General features: G+C 49.9%; 3 non-coding genes across 3 annotated transcripts in view; all 3 read left to right on the forward strand.

Moving 5' to 3' along the window:
• The first annotated feature begins 3839 nt into the window (after nucleotides 1–3839).
• LOC124319561 lies at nucleotides 3840–6145 on the forward strand. Its single transcript, XR_006913260.1, has one exon. It is a non-coding gene; the product is annotated as a small subunit ribosomal RNA (ribosomal RNA).
• A 931-nt stretch (nucleotides 6146–7076) lies between these two features.
• On the forward strand, nucleotides 7077–7229 carry LOC124319566. The gene has a single exon (XR_006913266.1). It is a non-coding gene; the product is annotated as a 5.8S ribosomal RNA (ribosomal RNA).
• A 641-nt stretch (nucleotides 7230–7870) lies between these two features.
• Nucleotides 7871–10000, forward strand: part of LOC124319563 — a 4576-nt gene continuing 2446 nt past the window's right edge. Inside the window, exon 1 of the ribosomal RNA XR_006913263.1 lies at nucleotides 7871–10000. This exon is cut by the window's right edge and continues 2446 nt beyond it. This is a non-coding gene — a ribosomal RNA (large subunit ribosomal RNA).

The following is a 10000-nucleotide window of genomic DNA, read 5'->3' on the forward strand; positions in this document are numbered from 1 at the left end:
ATGGCGAGAAAGAGCGAAAGAAAAAAGTTGGAAAAAATTTCTAAGTCCCTAAAATTTCCAAGACCGGTTTTTTGGTGGTGACCGGTCGGCGGGTGTGATGGTAAGCCCCGCCTGAGCTCGTGGTGAAAGCCCGGCAAAATTTCGGAAATCAACTTTTTCGTACAGTTACTGCCCGGAACATCCACTACTTTCCTATATAGGGAAGAGGTTGTCGAGAAAGAAAAAAGTTGAAAAATTTTCTAAGTCCGAAAATTTCCAAGACCGGTTTTTGGTGGTGACCGGGCGGCAGTTGAGCGGGCGGCCCGGCCTGAGCTCAGGTGAAAGTCCGGCAAAAATTCGGAAATCGACTTTTTCGTACAGTTACTGCCCGGAACATCCACTACTTTCCTATATAGGGAAGAGGTTGTCGAAAAAAAGAAAGTTGAAAAATTTTCTAAGTCCGAAAAATTGAAAAATTTTTCTAAGTCCCGACGACGTGGTAGTGACGTGGTTGGCGGGACTTGGACGTATAAAGGCCGATGAAAAAAAATGGAAATGGAAATGAAAATTTCTCGATTTCCGACGACGGTGTTTGGCAACGACTCTCTCGCCCGGCCACTGGTCGGCGCGAGAGAGGAGTGAGCGAGACCCGTCGATTCGAAAAGAGAAGCCGTCACACCGTCGAGGCGTGGCGGCTCTCAAGTGGGTTGGTCGGGCGTGTCGTGATGACTCGCGACCGTAAAAAATTCCCACTCAAATTCTCCCATTTCCGACGACGGTGTTTGGCAACGACTCTCTCGCCCGGCCTCTGGTCGGCGCGAGAGAGGAGGTGAGCGAGACCCGTCGATTCGAAAAAAAGCCGTCACACCGTCGAGGCGTGGCGGCTCTCAAATGGGTTGGTCGGGCGTGTCGTGATGACTCGCGACCGTAAAAAATTCCCCACTCAAATTCTCCCATTTCCGACGACGGTGTTTTGGCAACGACTCTCTCGCCCGGCCTCTGGTCGGCGCGAGAGAGGAGGTGAGCGAGACCCGTCGATTCGAAAAAAAGCCGTCACACCGTCGAGGCGTGGCGGCTCTCAAATGGGTTGGTCGGGCGTGTCGTGATGACTTGCGACCGTAAAAAATTCCCACTCGTCGAAAATTTTCTAAGTCCCAACTTTGAAAACGACGGTTCCTGAAAGTCGGCTGGCGGTTGGATGGGGCAATGTCCCCGTCCAATCGCTAAAAATGAGCCGGAAAACGGAGACATTATGCGGCGGAACATTAGTGGTTTTCCTTAGTATAGAAGAGGTCTCGATTCCTAAACTCGGAAAAATTTTCAGAGTCCCAAAAATTTTCGAAGTGTCGAATAGTTTGGTTTCTCGAATTGAAAATTTTTTTCAAATTTGCGACATTACGACAAGCAGCGATTGTAAAGCCCGGTCCAAATTTTTCAAACGAGTCTTACTTCTTGTTAGTCCGCCTGGCCGATACCAAAGAATGGCCGACCGTCGACTATCGGGCGAATAGACGGGTGAAAGAAATAAAGTCGAAGCCGGTGGTTGGATAGATATCGAAGGGAAGGCGAAAGAGGCGAAAAGGAAAGCGCGAAATTTCTTTAGTAGCTTCGACGCAAAAACTTTGGTATCGACGGGGAGCTTTGGGAAATGAAACGAAGACGCAGAATGGGAAGTTGTCCGGTTCGGCGTTAGTTGTAGTTTCATTTCCACCGTAGCTGAGCTCCTTTCCGCCGCCACTTCACATGATTTTAGTTTCGATTCCGTTCGATCGCGCTTGCACTGTCTTTGTTTTTTTTTTCACTGCTTGGATCGCGGCTTTGCTCTAACCAGTTTAGCCCCATGCGATCAAAAAGTCTTAAAAAAAAAAAAACCGTTGAACGGAGACGAACTCGATGAGCTGTCGGTGTGTGAAATATCATTCCTTCGGTTAAAACCGTTTTCGAAATTTCCGATGGTCGGTATATGTAAAAATATATCCGAACCGCGATGTGGACGGGAATTCAAACGCCCGCTTCACCGATTGGTGCGACAGCTGAGAAGCTCGTCACTCGATCCAACGACTCTTGGTCGAAAGTTCAGAAGAGGTGCGCGCGTCAAACATTTTTTTGGTTTCGGACGTTTCGTTTCTTCGGCACGTGTGGTTTTGTCTGTGGCCGTCTGTGAGAGAAATCGGACGCTTGTTCTTTGTTATTTTACCGTAACAAGACAAGACGGGAAAGATTCTTTCTTCCAAACTTACGGCATCATAACCATCAGCGTTTACCCGTCAGCGACGATACGGAAGAGAAAAGAAAATGGTGCGCGTCTTTTCACTTTTTGACACCGTATCAAAAAAAAATTACCGTTCAGGCGGGAAATGTGTGTGTGTGTGTGTGAGCCGAGAGATAAAAAATAAAAAAGCCACCAAACAGAACGCTTTCAAATTATTTCGTGCGGTGCGTGCGCATATTTCACATTTTGCCGTTTGACGGAAGCTCGTTGTGTGGAACACAGAAGTGGAGATGGACGGAGTTGGAAGGGGGGCGAAGACGGCCCGGTCGGACAAAGTCAAGAGATTGAAATATACGAGAGAATTGGGTGGAAGTGATGGCAAATCTATAAAATTCAAAAATCGGATGAGATGCGAGGACCGCAAAATGTGGCGTCGACTCTGACTCTCTTTTACTACGAACTTCCCTTCGACGGAAGATATCGAGAGCTGAGCTGAGCGCCCGCTGAGTATGGCCGGCGTAATTACAAACGAGTTACGGGTTGGAGCTATATCGATTGTACGTATCCCGAACGTTCATCGAACAAGCCAGATCAACTCGGCGCCCGGTAAGATGTACGCTCAGTTATGGCCATGACACACGAAGGGGAGAATTCAAACGGCTGTGAGTGTACGGCCCGCCCGGAGTTGTGTGTAGGCAGTGACCTCTCAAGAAAAAACGTAAAAAATTTTTTTTTTGACAGTCACCGGTCTGCGACAAGTAATCAGTACGAAACTTGGGTGCAATGCAAAAAACATTTTGAGAATCCTTGCTTGACAACAACGAATCTAACACGATAAAAAAAACGATCCCCATCGGTGTACCGCTTGCTTTTCTCGCGCTTCGGCGCAGAATCGCTTATTCAGCTGCCCTTGGAATATGTTCGTTTCGTGCATACTTGATCTCGGTCATTCTTCGGGTGAACTCTTAAAGAATTGCGCACTTTTATAGGGGTAGTCTGGTTGCTTGTCTCGACTTGAAATGATTTGTTTTTTTCCGCCCATGACTTTCTATACGATGCCTCTATGCTGGCCTCTGACCGCGGGTTGTTCCGAGTTTTCTCTTTCTCTTCGAAAGTCTTTTGCGGAAAAATTCTGCCTCGTGTGACCGTTGAGCGGTGAGGTGTGTGTGTGTGTGTGTGTGTCGTGCGGGGGTGATGCGAGAGTGTGCCTCGGCGGTGGAAAAATAAAAATAAAACTCTGAGCCCACAAAAATTTAAAAGATGTATGCTTGTCAGCTTAGTAAAGCAGGCTTGACTTATGAGCATACAGCACGCCACATATGACCGTCGAAAACCGTAATACGGAAAAAAAGTTGATGAATATATCAAGACCGGTCGAATGAATCCGATTCACTTTGGGGCTCATAGACCGTTGAATGGTCTTTGACTTTGGAAATTGAAATGAAAAAAATCCAACAAACGGATCGGATCGGTGTTTCTCTTCACTGGGACTCGCTGTGACACGCCAGGCGTTGCGATCAAAAATTTTAGTTTCCGAAGAAAAAGAAAAAAAACGAAAAACGTGTTGATTTGGTGTGTGTTTGGTGATGCGTGGGCGAAATAAAAACCCGCAACTCGCCGGATGCATATCAAACAAACATACACGAAATACCTGGTTGATCCTGCCAGTAGCATATGCTTGTCTCAAAGATTAAGCCATGCATGTCTAAGTACAAGCCGCTAGACGGCGAAACCGCGAATGGCTCAATAAATCAGTTATGGTTCCTTAGATCCACTCCATCCTACTTGGATAACTGTGGGTAATTCTAGAGCTAATACATGCACTCGAGCCTCGACTGCGGGCTTTCGGGCTCGCAGAAGAGGTGCTTTTATTAGATCAAAACCAGTCGGGGCCGGGCTTTCGGGCTCGCGCACCGTACCAATTTTGGTGACTCTGGATAACTTCACGCCGATCGCACGGCCTTCGCGCCGGCGACGTATCTTTCAAATGTCTGCCTTATCAACTGTCGATGGTAGGTTACGCGCCTACCATGGTTGCAACGGGGTAACGGGGAATCGGGGTTCGATTCCGGAGAGGGAGCCTGAGAAACGGCTACCACATCCAAGGAAGGCAGCAGGCGCGCAAATTACCCACTCCCGGCACGGGGAGGTAGTGACGAAAAATAACGATACGGGACTCTTCCGAGGCCCCGTGATTGGAATGAGTACACTTTAAATCCTTTAACGAGGAACCATTGGAGGGCAAGTCTGGTGCCAGCAGCCGCGGTAACTCCAGCTCCAATAGCGTATATTAAAGTTGTTGCGGTTTAAAAAGCTCGTAGTCGGATGTCTGTCTTCGGCCGGGCGGCGCCGCTCTGAATCAAGGGTGTTGCGTTTTCACGCTCTGGAGCCCGGGTGTCAAAGCCCGACTCTCTTCACGGTCGGACAACATCGCCGGAGTGGTGGTCGGTGCGTCGTTGTTGTATCTGCGGCCAGAGTTGGAAAGTTCTTTCGGGTTCTTTTTTAAATTTTGGTCGTAGTTGACTCGATTCGCTCCACCCAGTCAATCGTTCGGGGGTGCCCTTCACCGGGTGTCTCGGGCGGCCGGCAACGTTTACTTTGAACAAATTAGAGTGCTCAAAGCAGGTGTATCCCAACGCCTGAATATCGCAGCATGGAATGATGGAATAGGACCTCGGTCCGATTTTGCTGGTCTTTTACTTTTGGACCCGAGGTAATGGTCAATAGAGACGGACGGGGGCATTCGTACTGCGGCGACAGAGGTGAAATTCTTGGACCGCCGCAAGACGAACAACAGCGAAGGCATTTGCCAAGAATGTTTTCCTTGATCAAGAACGAAAGTTAGAGGTTCGAAGGCGATCAGATACCGCCCTAGTTCTAACCATAAACGATGCCAACCAGCAATCCGTCGGAGTTACTCCAATGACTCGACGGGCAGCTTCCGGGAAACCAAAGTCTTTGGGTTCCGGGGGAAGTATGGTTGCAAAGCTGAAACTTAAAGGAATTGACGGAAGGGCACCACCAGGAGTGGAGCCTGCGGCTTAATTTGACTCAACACGGGAAACCTCACCAGGCCCGGACACTGGAAGGATTGACAGATTGAGAGCTCTTTCTTGATTCGGTGGGTGGTGGTGCATGGCCGGTTCTTAGTTGGTGGAGCGATTTGTCTGGTTAATTCCGATAACGAACGAGACTCTAGCCTGCTAAATAGGTGACGGGTTTTATCAATTGAAACCGAAGGGAGTACGGAGGCGTCGGGGATCAGGTGGCGGCGATTCGGGTCTCGGGTGGGACTGGTTCCTTTAGTGAGGCAATCTCTCGGCTTGGTTTCGTTGTGCTCTGTTCGTCGGGTGTACGGCCTTCACGGGTTGGTTGCCTGGCGGATGAGGTATGGCGGGGGGCTTTGTCGGGAATGTCTCGCGGGGGCTGGCTCTATTGTTATTCGGTCGTCGTCATCCCCGGCGATACCTTCTGCTCTCGCGTCCGTCACGCAGTCTTCTTAGAGGGACAAGCGGCGTTCCCAGCCGCGTGACAGTGAGCAATAACAGGTCTGTGATGCCCTTAGATGTCCTGGGCCGCACGCGCGCTACACTGAAGGAATCAGCGTGTTTCACTCTCCCTGTCCGAAAGGACCGGGTAACCGCTGAACCTCCTTCGTGGTTGGGATTGGGGACTGCAATGATCCCCATGAACCAGGAATCCCTAGTAGGCGCGGGTCACTAGCCCGCGTCGATTACGTCCCTGCCCTTTGTACACACCGCCCGTCGCTACTACCGATTGAATGATTTAGTGAGGCCTTCGGACGGGCTTGTCGGGGTGCCGTCGAGTGGGGAGCAATCTCTGCCCGTGCGGTGCCTACCAACGGCGAGACTGAAAGATGGTCGAACTTGATCCTTTAGAGGAAGTAAAAGTCGTAACAAGGTTTCCGTAGGTGAACCTGCGGAAGGATCATAAACGAACAAGACAAATGTTTTGCGCATATGGCTTTGGTTGAGCACGAAACAACTAAAAGTTGCAAAACAAAAAAACCCCATCAAAAGTCTTTCGGCGTAAGACATCGTATGAACTATGTGTGGGTTGACGGAAGAAAATCATTTATTTTGAACGGGTATCAGGCGCTCTGATGCGCGGTGGTTTAAAGCGGATTCGCCTTTTCAAATTGATTTTTCTTTCCTCTCGGCTCAAAAAAAAACACTAAGTCTTTCGATTTGGTCTATGGCCGTGAGCAAATTCTTCCTGCTTCGATGGTGAATGTCTCTATAGATTCATTCGACCTTTAGCGGCGCTCACAGTGTTGACGTTAGTAGAGTGAAGAATACGATAGCCCGCCTGGGCCGCGAGTACCGAAGGAACAATAAAGGAGATTTTTATAAAGTCTTAGTCCCTAAATCAAACACTTTGAAAAATAAAAACTCGGTGGATGGAGAGTCGGAAAAAAAAAAAACATCAAGATTTTGAACGGGTATCAGGCGCTCTGATGCGCGGTGGTTTAAAGCGGATACGCCCAATCGAAATTGTTTTTTTTTGTTTCTCTCTTCGTCTTCGGGATTTTTTGATTCTCGGTGGGGGACGAAAGTGTGAGACTTTACTCTGGACGTTCTTTTCGGGCGTAGATACTCGTGGTTGCGTGCGTGTGCGTCGTATAGACTAACACTCCAAAGCCCGACACTATGCCGTTGAAAACCGAATGTTTTTTAAGCTTGCCCTTCGCCCTCTCGATGAAGTAGGAAGAATTCAAAATCACAATAACACACTAAACCCAAATTCTAGTACGAGTGTTTATCGGAACATTTTCTTTCTGGCTTTCTTTCTCCGCCCTCGCATTCATTTGCTTGGGCGGGTTGGAGAAAAAGAGAGAAGAAAACGAATATGTCGTTTTATATACGACCCTGAACGGTGGATCACTAGGCTCGTGGATCGATGAAGAGCGCAGCAAAGTGCGCTAATCCATGCGAACTGCAGAACACATGGAGCATCGAAATCTTGAACGTAAATGGCGGCCCAGCTTCTCGCTCGGGCCACATCTGACTGAGGGTCGGTCGAATGATGAACGAACAGAGATTTTTTCAGTCTTGGTTTTGCATGTTGGGTCGCGGCGAGATTTATTTTTCACCCGGCCTGACCGCATAAAAGCTCCCGAATCTCTAACGTCTGGGTGCCGCGCGACTTAAGTGTCCGCGATGCCTCAAATACAAAAAAGGGGGAAAAATAAAAGAAGGTTCGCCCTGTTTTGTTTTTTTCCTCTCTATTCAAAAGAAACCTTTTTCGATGGCAAAACAGATGGGAAATTTTTGAGCCAACTCAAAAAAAAATTTTAGAAATAAACACATCTTCTCGAACAAGGTGTCGGCTGCGTGTGCGCGATATACCGCTTCAACGCGAGTTTAGTTGTGTGTGTGCGCCGGGCGTGTCGAAGTGTCGACCACCGCGAATTATCACTCACTCTAACCGCTCGTTATGCAAGCTTGGTTCGCGCACGACGCGTTGTTTCAATACAAAAAGCCGCAGGACGCCCTGTCACTTTTCGTAAATTAATTTTTGCGAATAACGAGAGACTCGCTTTATTTCGAAAAAAAAAAATTTGAACCGGCAATTATTCAATCTTTCCCGGCTTTAAAACGCCAAAGTCTGCCGAGCTAGATAAAGTGTTGTCTCCTTTTGAAAACAAACAATTCATTCTGACCTCAGTTTAGATGAGACTACCCGCTGAACTTAAGCATATCAGTAAGCGGAGGAAAAGAAACTAACAAGGATTCCCTTAGTAGCGGCGAGCGAACAGGGATGAGCCCAGCACCGAACCTCGCGCCCGGTTGAGCGGGTGCCGAGGAATGTGGTGTTCGGGAGGATCGTGCGCGTCTGTCCGGTATCTATCGTCCAAGTCTCCATGAACGGGGCGAGCAACCCACAGAGGGTGTCAGGCCCGTAGATAAGACGAGCCGAGACCGTGCATCGGATCCCTTCCCAAGAGTCGGGTTGCTTGAGCGTGCAGCCCTAAGCGGGAGGTAAACTCCTTCTAAGGCTAAATATCGCCACGAGACCGATAGCGAACAAGTACCGCGAGGGAAAGTTGAAAAGAACTTTGAAGAGAGAGTTCAAGAGTGCGTGAAACCGTTCAGGGGGTTAAACGGGTGGGCCCTCGAAGGTCGAACAAGTCCCCGCTCCCGGCACTTGGTTGTATGCCCTTAACGCTGCATGGAGACTGCCTGAATTGGCGGCTCTCTTGCATAAGTCGTTCTGCGATCGCAATAGCCACGCCAAGGTCCGCAAGTGGGGGGCCTAGTAGGACTCCGCGACCGACTGGGTGTCTGTTACACGGGGCGTCCGTTAGCGAGTTTCGTGGTTACCTTCGCGGGTGCCGCGATGACGAGCGCGGCGTTTCCCAACAGTACTGCCCGGTCGTGACCTGTCTCCTCCCGGGAGGTGTCGTAGCTTTTTTTTGTAAAAGAGAAAAAGTTGCGGTGCTCAACCTGTGGAGGCCCAGAGCGGAGAGTAGAAGTCGGGTCCCACCCGACCCGTCTTGAAACACGGACCAAGGAGTCTAACATGTGCGCAAGTCGTCGAGAAATTATCAAACTAAACTCGCGAGGCGCAATGAAAGTGAAGCGGCCCCGATGAGGGTGCATCCGCGAGGGGTGATCCCGTCTCGAACAGAGCGGGCGCAACCCCAGGGCGTCCGAATGCTCGCGAGATCTTTCCCCCTTAAAAGGGTTTGGTCGAGTCGGCCGGACGAACCCAGAGCGCACACGTTGGGACCCGAAAGATGGTGACCTATGCCTGGCCAGGACGAAGCCAGGGGAAACCCTGGTGGAGGTCCGCAGCGATTCTGACGTGCAAATCGATCGTCGGAGTTGGGTATAGGGGCGAAAGACTAATCGAACCATCTAGTAGCTGGTTCCCCCCGAAGTTTCCCTCAGGATAGCTGGTGCTCGCAAAGAGAACAAACGGAGTTTCATCCGGTAAAGCGAATGATTAGAGGCCTTGGGGTCGAAACGACCTCAACCTATTCTCAAACTTTCAATGGGTGAGAAGCCCGGCCTTTTTCCTTGATTGAGGCCGCGGCAATTGATTTGAATCTGAGCGCCCAGTGGGCCATTTTTGGTAAGCAGAACTGGCGCTGTGGGATGAACCAAACGCCCGGTTAAGGCGCCTAAACGACGCACATTTCGGATCCCACGAAAAGGAGTTGGTTGCTAAAGACAGCAGGACGGTGGCCATGGAGGTCGGAATCCGCTCAGGAGTGTGTAACAACTCACCTGCCGAAGCAACTAGCCCTTAAAATGGGAGGCGCTATAGCGTCGTGCCTATACCGGGCCGTCGGTCGGCAGAGCGAATAACGTCCGTGTCAGCTCGAAGAGAGCGACGGCGCTGAGGCCCCGACGAGTAGGGGGGTCGCGACGGTGAGCGTAGAAGGGTTGTGGGCGTGAGCCTGCCCGGAGCCGCCGTCGGTGCAGATCTTGGTGGTAGTAGCAAATACTCCAGAGGGATCCTGGAGGACTGACGCGGAGAAGGGTTTCATGTGAACAGTGGTTGGACATGAGTCAGTCGATCCTAAGCCGCAGGCGAAAGCCGACCTAGTGACGGGCGTGATGTGTTGCATCTATCGTATGAGTAGCGGGCGTGGTTGTGGTTGAGTCGTGTGTCGGTGATTCTTCTGTGGTGTGCGCGAAGAGAAAAAATCTAAAGTTGCGGGGTCAAAGAAAACACATGAATAAGAAAGCTTGTGAGAATGATAGAAGGTTAAAAGAAGTGTCTTTTTCCTTTTTTTGATTTCTCTTAGCCGGTATTTGATTGTTTTTCTCCCGTCTCTTT

This window comes from Daphnia pulicaria, unplaced genomic scaffold (assembly GCF_021234035.1).
Source record: "Daphnia pulicaria isolate SC F1-1A unplaced genomic scaffold, SC_F0-13Bv2 h1tg000183l, whole genome shotgun sequence".
Lineage (NCBI taxonomy): Eukaryota > Metazoa > Arthropoda > Branchiopoda > Diplostraca > Daphniidae > Daphnia > Daphnia pulicaria.